Source organism: Rhea americana, unplaced genomic scaffold, assembly GCF_003343005.1.
Source record: "Rhea americana isolate MKP2758 unplaced genomic scaffold, rheAme1 scaffold_341, whole genome shotgun sequence".
In the NCBI taxonomy this organism is placed as follows: domain Eukaryota; kingdom Metazoa; phylum Chordata; class Aves; order Rheiformes; family Rheidae; genus Rhea; species Rhea americana.
In genome coordinates this window covers 7924-18434 of record NW_028186470.1, presented here as the reverse complement: position 1 = coordinate 18434, position 10511 = coordinate 7924, and the positions used below count along the sequence as shown (strand labels likewise).

The window sequence follows — 10511 nt, the reverse complement described above, 5'->3', positions numbered from 1 at the left end:
AGCTGGCAGCTCTGAGTCAGCAGCGCGGGGCGGGCTGCGGCAGCGCGCGCCGCCCGCGGCCGCTCGCCCCGTGACCCGGCTCTGCAATAATTTCTGCTTCGGCGAGAATTGCTGTCTTGCCCCATCCCACCTCCGCGCCAGAGGCGGCGTGAGCACGGGCCAGCGCTTTACAGATATTTAAAAATAAATCTATAAATGCGTATGTTATTTTTAGTCTTAAAGAAACGAAGTCTGTGCAATGCCCTCCTTGGGTGGAGGGAAGCTTGCAGACAGATGGGGAAACTGAGGCAGGAGGCTAAGCCATTTGCTGAAAGGATTTAAGGCCRGAGCGGGCGTAGGTGTTGCCGGCTGCCGTCTGCACGCGCCCGCCCCGAGCCCGGGCGAAGCCAGAAAGCGGCTGCCGCGGGGGGTCCCGGTCCCCGAGGACGGGGCAGCCCCGTGCCCCAGGGCAGGCGGCCCGGCGCCCGCGGCCGGCCGGCCCGAGGGGCGCCGGAGCCGGGCACGCCGCCCCCACCCCGGGGGAGGAGAGTCCCTGCCTCTAAGCAGCTCCCACAAAGGAAGGATTATCATCAGCTCCACTTTACAGACAAGAGACCCAGGCACAGAGAGATTAAGTGACTTATTCGAAAGGTCACGGAGCAGGTCAGTAGCTGAGCTAGGAACTGAACCCCGGGCTGCTGGATGCGGCCCCGCGCCGCCCCCTCTCACCGGCACGCCGTGCCCGGCTGCGGGCTCCGCGCCGCGCCGGCCGGGCAGCGGCAGGTGCCTTATCAGGGGCGCGCACGCGGGAGAGCCGGGGGGCTCCCGGCGCTCGCAAACCGCCGCCTTCCTCCCGGGCCGCCCCGCTCCCCGCRGCGCGGCAATTGCAGCACGTCCGGCCAGCCTTAGAGGCAGGCTGCCATTTCTCGTGCGGTTACGGCCAGAAATAGGGCGATGGAGCAATGCTGCGCCCTTGCCCAACTGCTCCGCTCCCCACGGGGCCGCTTGCTTTGCTGACGAAGCACTTGGGCCGTTTTCCGTATTTTTTTTTTTTTTTAATAAACCTTCATTCCTGTTAGTTCAGCTGTGCGGGACCCAGGCGGCGACGGCGTCCGTGAGAGCCCGGTGAGTCAGCCAGGGTCCGACGCCGCCGGGGGCCGCGCAGCTCCCCCGGGAAGCTGACGCCAGGAGCGGGCGCAGGCCGCGCGAGCAGGAACGCCGGTGTGAAAGAGCCAGGCGGGGAGGCAGGAGATAACGCCTGGCTCGGAAGCAGCCCGGCTCTCCCGGCCCAGGCAGAGCCTCGAGGTGCCTGGAAGATGTTTCGTGTAGCAACAAAGCAAAAGCAACCGTTGTACGGTGCTGTGCTGGCACCCACGGCACCGGAGGCGGTTCCCAGCTCTGTCCCAATCTTCCAGCTCGGTTTAGCAAGAGGCAGSATGGAAAGCATCTCCTCTTCCCCTACGTGCTCATTTCTAGGCCTCTTTGGGGCGAGCTGCTTCACTCACTGCCCCGAGCACTGCCCCAGCAAAACCCCCGGGGAACGGGCAGGTCCCCCTGGCAGAAGCTGGCCATCAGACTGGGAGCTGCAGGAGGATGACAGCCCTCCTGCAGATGGGATCTGAGGCAGCAGATASGACAAGCCAGCACACGGGGTGCTCAGCACCAGCCAGCTGCCCACTGCTGAAGGCCGCACGCTGCCTCCTTTAACCTTCTCCRGAATGAAAGCAATCAAGCACTGCTAACGAGGAGAAGGGGAAGCCTAAGCAGGCTAACGAAGCATCAGGCCGGCTGGAGCAGAGACACTTTGTGGCTAAGCGGTTCTGGCTGAGGAGAAGTCCCTGACCCCCGCCCGGGGGATCTGCACGGGATTACGGCTCCAGGAACGCTCACTTAGCCGATTACGGGGCTGGATTCCTTGCAAGAAACACCCTTTAACGAGGCAGACGCTGCAGTGGAAGGAGCGGAGGGGGAAACGAGCCTCTCCTCGGAGGCGGTCGCCAGACACAGCTCGTCTCCCGCAGAACGGGGCGCGCGGGGCTGAGAAGGCGGCTCGGAGCACGGCTGCGCCCGGGGGGCCCCGCCGCCCTCTGAAGGCGGCTTATCCGTGCGGAATTAACCCCCCGCCCAGCAGCGGGACGCTTCCCTGCTCGCTCCGGGCACGCAGCGAAGCCCGCCGCCCCTTCTCGCGGCCGCGTGCCCTCCACGCCGCCGTCCCCCACGTCCCCGTCTCCTCACGCCCCTTATCGTCCCGCCGCGCTGGCCAGACGCGGCCGTCGCCCTCCTCGCGCAGCACGAGCTCCTCGGCTCCGGGGGCCCCCGGGTGCCGCGGGCGCTGCCGTTTTATCTGCTCGAGCCCTGCGTCGCAGCTGCGTCGCAGCGGCCGACAAGGGCAGGCACGTTTGGGGAGGGGAAGCTCATCCGCTCGGCTTGCTAACGTAATAAAGCCCCAATCAATATTTTAAAGAAAGTAAATGGACCCTCCTGCGGCCGTGAACGCCGGCTCCCCCGGCCCCTCGCGGAAACCCGCGGCCGGAGGGGACGGCGCGGCGGCGGTATCACTTCTTCTGCAGCAACGACTGACTCACGGGGAAGATCCCTAGCTCTAGTCAGAAATAACATTTTGCATCTGGCTATTTCTTTCCAATTGATGAAAACCAAGGGGCTTTTTGCTAAACACTCCCCAGATTTTCAAGGGAAAGTAAATCCAAGCTGTCATTTCTCTACCCGGGGAAGAAGCCCAAGGGCTCACAGGAACGCAGCGGCCCAGCCGCGCCGCAAACCCCCGCTCCGGACGAGGGTCAGGACCCTGGCCCAACCGCGGTCTCACGGCAAGCCTCAGGCAGTACGCTTCCATCCKGTAAGCACATGCTTTCCGTTCAGCTTTGAGGAGTTTTGGTCATAATGAAAATATTTTAAGAAAAAGATAATCAGAACAAACAGTTCCAATGCAATTAAACTAGAAACCTTTAATACTAATAAGAGTTTAAAAGAGACAGGCTTGTTCTACACATTTTAAAGGAAAGCAAGGATTTTTGCATTCTCGGGACTCCAAGAGCTGGGGCTTTAGGACAGAAGAGCCCCTGCGCAGTGCTGAGTGCGGACAGCATCCTGCAGGCTGCCACGGCAGAAAAAACCCTAATGCCACTTAAACCAAAAAACAATAAACCTCCTCCTTCCCTGTCGGGTCTCCCCCTTCCCACCCCATCCCCCAGTGATTTCCCGCACTAAAAGCCATTAGCAGAGTCTCTCTCCCGAACAAAAGTAACATCCAACCCCAAGCCGCATCCTGAGGAGCAATAGAGAGAACTGGCTCTATTCAAAGGGCGCCTTTGAACGAGAAATCACCATTTCCTCTGCCTCTTCAGCCCCTCTTGCATTTCCCCCTTTTCAGTTTTAATTGCTCGCTGAGTCATGTGAACAGCATGAAACCATTTAGGGCACCTGCCCCCAAGGGCAGCCGGCTCCAGGACTGCACACAAGGCTGCACGGCCGGAAAGCCACGCACGGCTTTCTCTGAAGAAACTCCCATCCTCGCCACACACACGTTTTCCCGAGGGGAAATTCCACTGACAAAACTGGAAGCTTTAAAAGAAGAGCCGGAGCGATTTTCCAGATCAATGCAACACCGATGTTGCAACTCCTGGCTTCACAGGGCTGCCTTCAATTACCCCATCATTTACTGGATTGCCCCATCATTTAGAGGAAAATAAAAAAGCCACGTCTCCTAGGAAAAGCATGGCTTGTTTTTCCTAAAAGCTAATAGCAGCCCGTGCTAAGTGTGGAGTCTAGACTTGTCTATAACCTAGAGGGGAGAGGGAAAGGGGGCCTCGATGTCGGTTTTCGAGCCTCCCCGCGCAGCCCGACACGTGCTCGGCCTCGCAGAGGCTGCGGAGCTGCTTTCATTTAGTTCTTTCTAACCGTTGCACTTTGAAACGCAGTATCTTGGGCGAGCTCTGCGCGAGAGGAGATAAGGGCTGAGGTTTGCCTCTCCCACGTGCCACTAGTGAATTCAGATGCCCCAACTTGGAACACTTTAAGAAACTTTCCCCCCGAAAGCACCAGCACCTCACCGCAAGCTAGGCCTCYCCCCCAAGCCCAAATCGTTTTATGCTCTTTTTAAAGCCTTGCCCACGTCTTTTGAATAGGAGCAGAGCGGAACAAGTTTAAAGATCAGCCTGCAGCATCTAAAACACAGCCCAGCTGACGGGCAAATGAAAAACCGAGGGAGGCGGCCCAGTCCCAGCAAAAACCATCAAAACCTCTGGYCCCCAGGAAGAGCCCAAAGCAGCAGGGAACTTATTATCTCATTTCTCGGCTCCCAGCAGGCTGGAGACCGGCCGATCCGATCTCACCCGACCTGCGGGCAGCGAAGGGAGGTACAGAAGCACATCTGTACCCATGCACGAGGCATCGGCTCGTCGCAGTGCGCAGGACAGACCTATCGCAGCGTAAGGACAGAAAAACAGCCCACGTGAGGATGCAAAGCAGAAGAGACGCCTCCTCCTCCTCCTCCGCAGCACCGCGAGCATCTTCCCCCTTTCTCAAGCCACCATTTCCTCCGAAATTATGCACGCGCAAATACACTGCGCCTATCACAAACACGCCCCGCGGCCGGTGCCCAGCGGAGCGTGGCACCTCCGATCCCCGTCCCGCGGGAACGACGCCCCGGCGCGGGGCGAGGGGCTGCGGCGTGGCGAGGTTACGGAGTGCACGCGCCCGGCTCGCTGCTGAATCAAACCCGCGCTCCCGCCCCCTCAATTACGGGACAGCGTGAGCAAACCAGAGAGCAGCTGGCTTTCGCATTAAACACACAGGAAACTCCAAAAGGGGCAGAGACAGGAAATTCTGATGTCGTGGGTTGCAAACGCACTCAAAGTTCAACACTCCCAATATTAGTAGGATACAGTAATATCTTAATCTGAAACAGAAAGGTCAGGAGAGGGATTCTCCGCAAGGCATCAGCCGAACGTGCTGCCAGGGAGATCCTTTCCTCCCCAGCACGGGGCACATCCCACCTGCTGCAGGGGTGGGGTGGGAGCATCAAGAGCAGATTTTGCCTTCAGACTGTTCCAGCGCCGACGAAGGCTCTCGCGGGGCCAGGTATTACACGGCAGTTCGCTGCGGCGCGCGGTGGCGCGTGATTTTTTGCAGGGGTAGGCTGAGCTGTTCGTGCTCGGGGTGACTTGTCAAAACAGAGGCCGGTCGGCTGCTGGCCATGGTGCGGAGCAGGCTGGGCCGTGGGCCGTGGGCCGGGGCCGCCCCGTCGCGCCGCGCGTGCCGCAGCAACGGCCTGGCGGCGAGCATCCCGCGGCGCTTGCCCGCGCCCTCCCTGGCATCCTGGCGCAGCCCTGCGTCACCTTGGGAGATTGCAATGCACACTGTAAAAATCCCCCCGCCGGGGACCCGGGGCTGCTGAGCCCCACGTGTTCGGCTCAACCCCCGTCGACAGAGCTTGGCGGGAGGGCCGGGCTTTTCTGCATTGCACCTTCTCTTTGCATAAGGAGAGACGCCAGCCCTGGGGTCCTGTCGTGCCTTTCGGGGCTAGATTAAACAGCCAGCGACTGTCAGAAACCTTTTCCTTCCCCAGCATCACATGGAAGAGGCATGGAGGGGGACSAGCCACCTCAGGCTTTCCTAGGAAGGAAGAGGGAGGTGAAATAAAAAGAGCGAGAGTCCTGTCCCTCAAGCAGGGCTGGGAAGGGGACAGGCACCACGGGCACGGCGGGTCGGGGCTCAGCCTTTTCCTGGGCGCAGGGGAGCGTTTCCAGCTGTGCAAAGGAGCTGGAACGAGAGAACGGTCCAAAACAAACCCCAAAGTACCCATGGACGGGGGCGGTTTCCAAGAAGCTCAAGAAGGATAGGAGTGAGAGCCTGGTGCTCAAAGCGTGGCAGCGACCCTACCCCACGCATCCCACCCCTGCGAGCCGAATGCTGCCGGCCTTCACGCGTCCCCTCTGCTACGGGCGTTTCTCTCGCCGYGAGAGCAAACACGGCCCCAGTCCAGCAACGCAGCCTGGCACGATCTTAACGTTAAGCRACGCGTTGACATCCAGCAGGACCGAAGCGCGCGCCCGACGGCCGGCTGGGCCTGGCAAAAGGGTGGCCAAGCTGCCCAGCGAACCGGGGCCGGCGGCCAGAGGTCGGAGAGCCCGCCGCTCCTCGTCCCCAGGTCCCGTCCGGGGGCGGCACGGCTCACCCAGCTCCCTCGCCGGCAGGCCAGGAAAGCTCCCGCCCGGCCCCGCGCCGGCACCGCCTTTGTTCTGCTCCGAGTGGAAGCTGTTGAGCACGGGAACGTCCCCGGGGTCGACCTCTCGCCTGACCTCTGCCCGCTCAGTAGCTGTCCCCGGGGACGGGGAGCTGCTGCGCGCTGGCTTCCAAACCGCAATAACTCTTGCTCGCGCCCTCCCGCCTCGCCCCTCCGAACGAGGCTTCCCACCTCCTCCGGCGGCTCCCGATCCCTGCCTCCCGCCGCTCCGGGGCCACTGCGGTGCTGAGCTGCAGGAATCCGGCCTGGGTAGGTCGCTCAAACGCCACAGGATCGGTCTGGGAGCAGAGGCAAGGCACGCGCCCGTTTTCGAAGCTGGTGCGGAGTCTGCCGGGCTGGGATCAGCATTATCCGGCTCAACCCCGACTCCCAGCCAGCAGCTGACCGCTGCAAGGACACGGGATGGGCTGTGGGTACGGCAGCGTCCGCGAGAGCACGGCCTTCCAGAGCAGCCGAGTCGGGATCTTGGTTCATCTGCACCGAGATGGGCATGGGCACTCCCGGCTGGCAGGGGACTCGAAACGTGTGTGTGCAGCACCAAGGACTGCCTGAGAGGTCACGGAGCCACGAGCCCTGCTTTTCCCCACGGAGAACGTGGGCATCAGCCCTCCTGGATGTTGAGTCCTCAGCTCTCCAGTCCCAGAARCGAGAGGAGGGCAGAGATCTTCCCACGGTACAGACGGAAACCAAAGGGCAAAACACCATAGCCCAGGCCTGCAACTAAGAGCATTTCTAGGGATGCTGAGGGGAGTCAGGCGACTAAATTTGACTGAGCTTTTGATGCGGTCACCCAGCAGATCTGCAGCAGAACCTGAAACCAAAGCCACCGGGGAAAACCCAGGGTCGGTGCTGCGCYGGGAGCTGCACCCCAACGTCCGGGCAGCCCGGCCTGCTCTTGCGGACCTCCCCAGCTCTGTGGCAGCTTCCAGCAACGGTACAGACTGCTCCAAGCACACAACCCCTCTCCTGCTCCTTTTCCTTAAATCCGAGAACAGCACCAGAGCTCAGGCAGGGCTCCGGGCTCCCCGTTAGCACCTGCACCGCCGCAGCCTCCGGCGCGGAGGGGCCTCTGGGCTGACCCCACCGCCACGCACTAACACACGTCGCTTTTTTTTTTTTTTTTTTTTTAATGCAGCTTTGCTCTTGGGCTGCGGGGGGGGAAGCCAGCAGCAAGTTGCAGCACAGAGCTAAAAGGCAGGGGGTAAGGAAGTCATAAAGTCTCCCCTGCCAAGAAGTCCTCGGGGAAGGCACTGACGGTAGCGCGGCGGAGGCCGTACCACACATCCTGCTCGCGCTCTCTGTTTACATTCCTCCTGCTCCTTCCCAGCGACCGGGCTGCTCCCCGCACGCTCGGGCCCAATCAGCTGGGGCTGGAGCGCGTTCAAAAGCACGCGCTGGAGGGAGGCCAAGAGGAGCTCCCAGCCAAACGCTTAGCTGAGCAACCCCCTGGCCTGCATCCAGCGGCCAGGATCCAAACGCCGATACGTTTGCTGTCTGACACGCTCGGCGCTGGGGAAAGCCTTTCCCCAGCCCAGGCACTTCGCGTTCTCTCTTCCACCCACAACAGAGAGAGAAAAATTCAGAAGCAAACAGCTTTTCTCCCCCCCCCCGGGTGCTCCCAAGATTAGCAGCTGCACTCAGCTTTGCAAAAAACAGCTCTCCTTGCCAAAAACCAAGGCTGCGCTGGAAAGCTGTTAGCTGGGACAGTGAAAGGGAGATGGAAAGGGGATTCTCCATCTCGGACTCTGCAGCTTGGATGGAAAAGGAGGGGAGAAGCGGAGAAAAGCACCAGGCTTTTAAACGCTGCCGCGAGACTGGCTGCTCACAGCCCCGCGCTGCCTGCGGTCCTGCAGGCCGGCGTCCTTGAAGGACTGCTGCTGCAGCCGCAGATCCGGTTCAGCCCGACCGCTGGAAATTTCCACCCTCGCGCCGGGCAAGCGGGGTCAAACGCCGCAGGGCCCATCCCGGATCGCTCCGGGAGCGCGCCGGCAGCCCAGCCGGTCCCCAGCCCGCCCCGCGGGAACGCGCGCGGCGCCCAGCGCGGTCGCGCCGGCCAAGGGCCGATCTCAGAGCGGCGCGCGTCAGAGCCTCGTGCACCAGCAAGCAGACGGCGGCTGCATTCGGCAGATACCAAACCCTAAATCTGCTCTTAAATGTCGACTGCTGGGAACAGGATCCGGGGCCTCAGGAGAGCGAGATCCCGGAGAGAGCGCGCACGAGTCTGGAAAGACACTAACACGGCGACAAACAGGAAGATCACAGCTGCGGTATCTAAAAGCCTTTTCACAGATAAAAAGATTACGTCCCCCACTCTCTAATTACAGGAAGCACAAAAGAGAAAAACCACATAAAGAAAGAGAGACGATGCGTCTCTGGGAGGCGCGGATATGTACGCGCTTGAGACAACACAGGAAAAGTTTGGTGTATTTTTAAAAACCCACACGTATGTTAGCGTTACGGAGGAACCAGCAGCGCCTCTAAAAACGCTGATGCTCCACGGCGGCAGCGCTCGGAGGGCTGCTCCTCGGGAAGGGGCTCCYGAGCAGACGGCGCTGCGGGCCGGCCCCTCCTGCCCAGCGGCCCCGCGTCCCCTTGCTGCTGCCTTCCTGCCCCGGGACTGCCCCGGCCCAGCGCGGGCCGGAGCGCCAGCCCCACGGGCCAGGCCGCGGGTCCCAGCTCCGCCGGGTTCGCGGCCGGGGGTGCCCGGCAGAGCTCGGTGACGAGACGGCTGCGGCCCTCGGTCTTCGGGCACGCTCGTGCCACGGCCAGGGGGGACCCGGGCAGCCCTTGCAGACACCGCTGGCTTGCCGAAGCTTCCCAGCTCAGGCACGGAGGCCAGGCTGCAGAGAGCTGGGTGCAGAAGGCATCCACCTGGCTTCTCGGGCACGTGCTCGCACGCCTTCCCTGCACTTGCTCTCTYCCCTTGCTGGCTCAGAGGGGCCCGTGCAAGCTCCTGTTATACCCTCAGCACGGCGCCCGCTCCGAGCAGCCCCCAACTCCCACCGGGAGGGTTACAATGCRAGGACGTGGCCGCTCCTGCCCGGGGAGGAAAGGACGGCCCAGAGCACGCTCAGGATGTTCCTCTCCCTGCCCCCAACGCACTATGAAATTCTTGAAAACCCGGCCATATCCTGCCCAGAGCGCTTGGAGTTGTGCAAGAGCTTCCAGCTAAGGGTGGCAGTTTCCCTCCCTGTCGCAGAAAGGCACAACAGGACAGAGGCGTCCCTCCGTCCTCCCGGCGCGGGACAGAAACCGAGGGCGGCTGCGCTCGGGCTCGCGGCCGCTCTCCCCGGCAGCCGCGCTCTGCTGCAGCCAGCGCTGCCCCGGCTCCCAGGCGTGCCGGCAGCCCAGCCGGAGGCGGCCCCGGCCCCTCGCGGAGCCGAGCCGGCCAGGGGGGCAGCGGCAGCCGCACCCCTCCCAAAAAGCCGCCGTGCACCAGCCTCCTGCTGCTCCGGCCGCTCCATCTGGGTCCCATCTGCTGCCGTTCGCTCTCGCCCCCTCCCCCAGCCCTAAACTCAGATGTACTTAAACACATACATCAAAGGAGCCTCTGGCAGCCTCTGGGGAGTCCTGCTTTAAGCACATTTCCTTCTATTAGCCAGCAGCTTTCGGATTCAATACCCCGCGCTGACCAACGGCCGGGAGAGGGGAAGGAGCAGCCTCGGCTTCCCCGGAGCGAGGCTTAGCAAGGAGCGAGACGAAGGCAGGAGAGGGGCGAGCCGGGGGTTCACTCCCCAGCTGCGCTTCGGAGGCGGCAGCACGGCCGCGCGGCCCCGGCGTGCCTCTGGGCTGCTGGGTCTCCCCTGCCCTCACCCAGGAGCAGCCACCAGGGCAGGGCAGGGCAGGCGGGAGGGGAACCCGCGGCGCGGCGTCCCTGCCCCGGCTGTCACGGGGGCGAGCACTGCCTGCAAGGTGTTCAACCTGCCGCTTTTCCCTCTCATTTGATTAGCAGAGGACTTCAGCACGTGCCTAAACTCACGGGCAGGGACAGTCCCGTCAGGCAGGCAGGGCCTCTACCCKCCGATCTCTACTGTAACAGGGAGCAGCCAAAGGATTAAAACTCCCAAGAAATCCGATGCTTTCTTAGCAGGAAGCAAGGCAGCTTAATTTGAGAAGAAGGCTGCCAGAGACAGCATCCCGAGATACGCCGTGCGGCTGCGCCGGGGCAGAGGCCGCGAGCGGGCTCCGGGCGCAGCCCCCGGTGCAGCCCGGGCGCTCGCACGTCCCCCCGCGGCTTTGCCACCGCCCTTGCGGGGAGCGCCCCAGC

General features: G+C 62.4%; 1 protein-coding gene across 1 annotated transcript in view; it reads right to left on the bottom strand.

Annotated features, from left to right (window-relative positions):
- Positions 1 to 10511, bottom strand: part of ARID3A (AT-rich interaction domain 3A) — a 40469-nt gene that overhangs the window by 23655 nt on the left and 6303 nt on the right. The window lies entirely within an intron of this gene.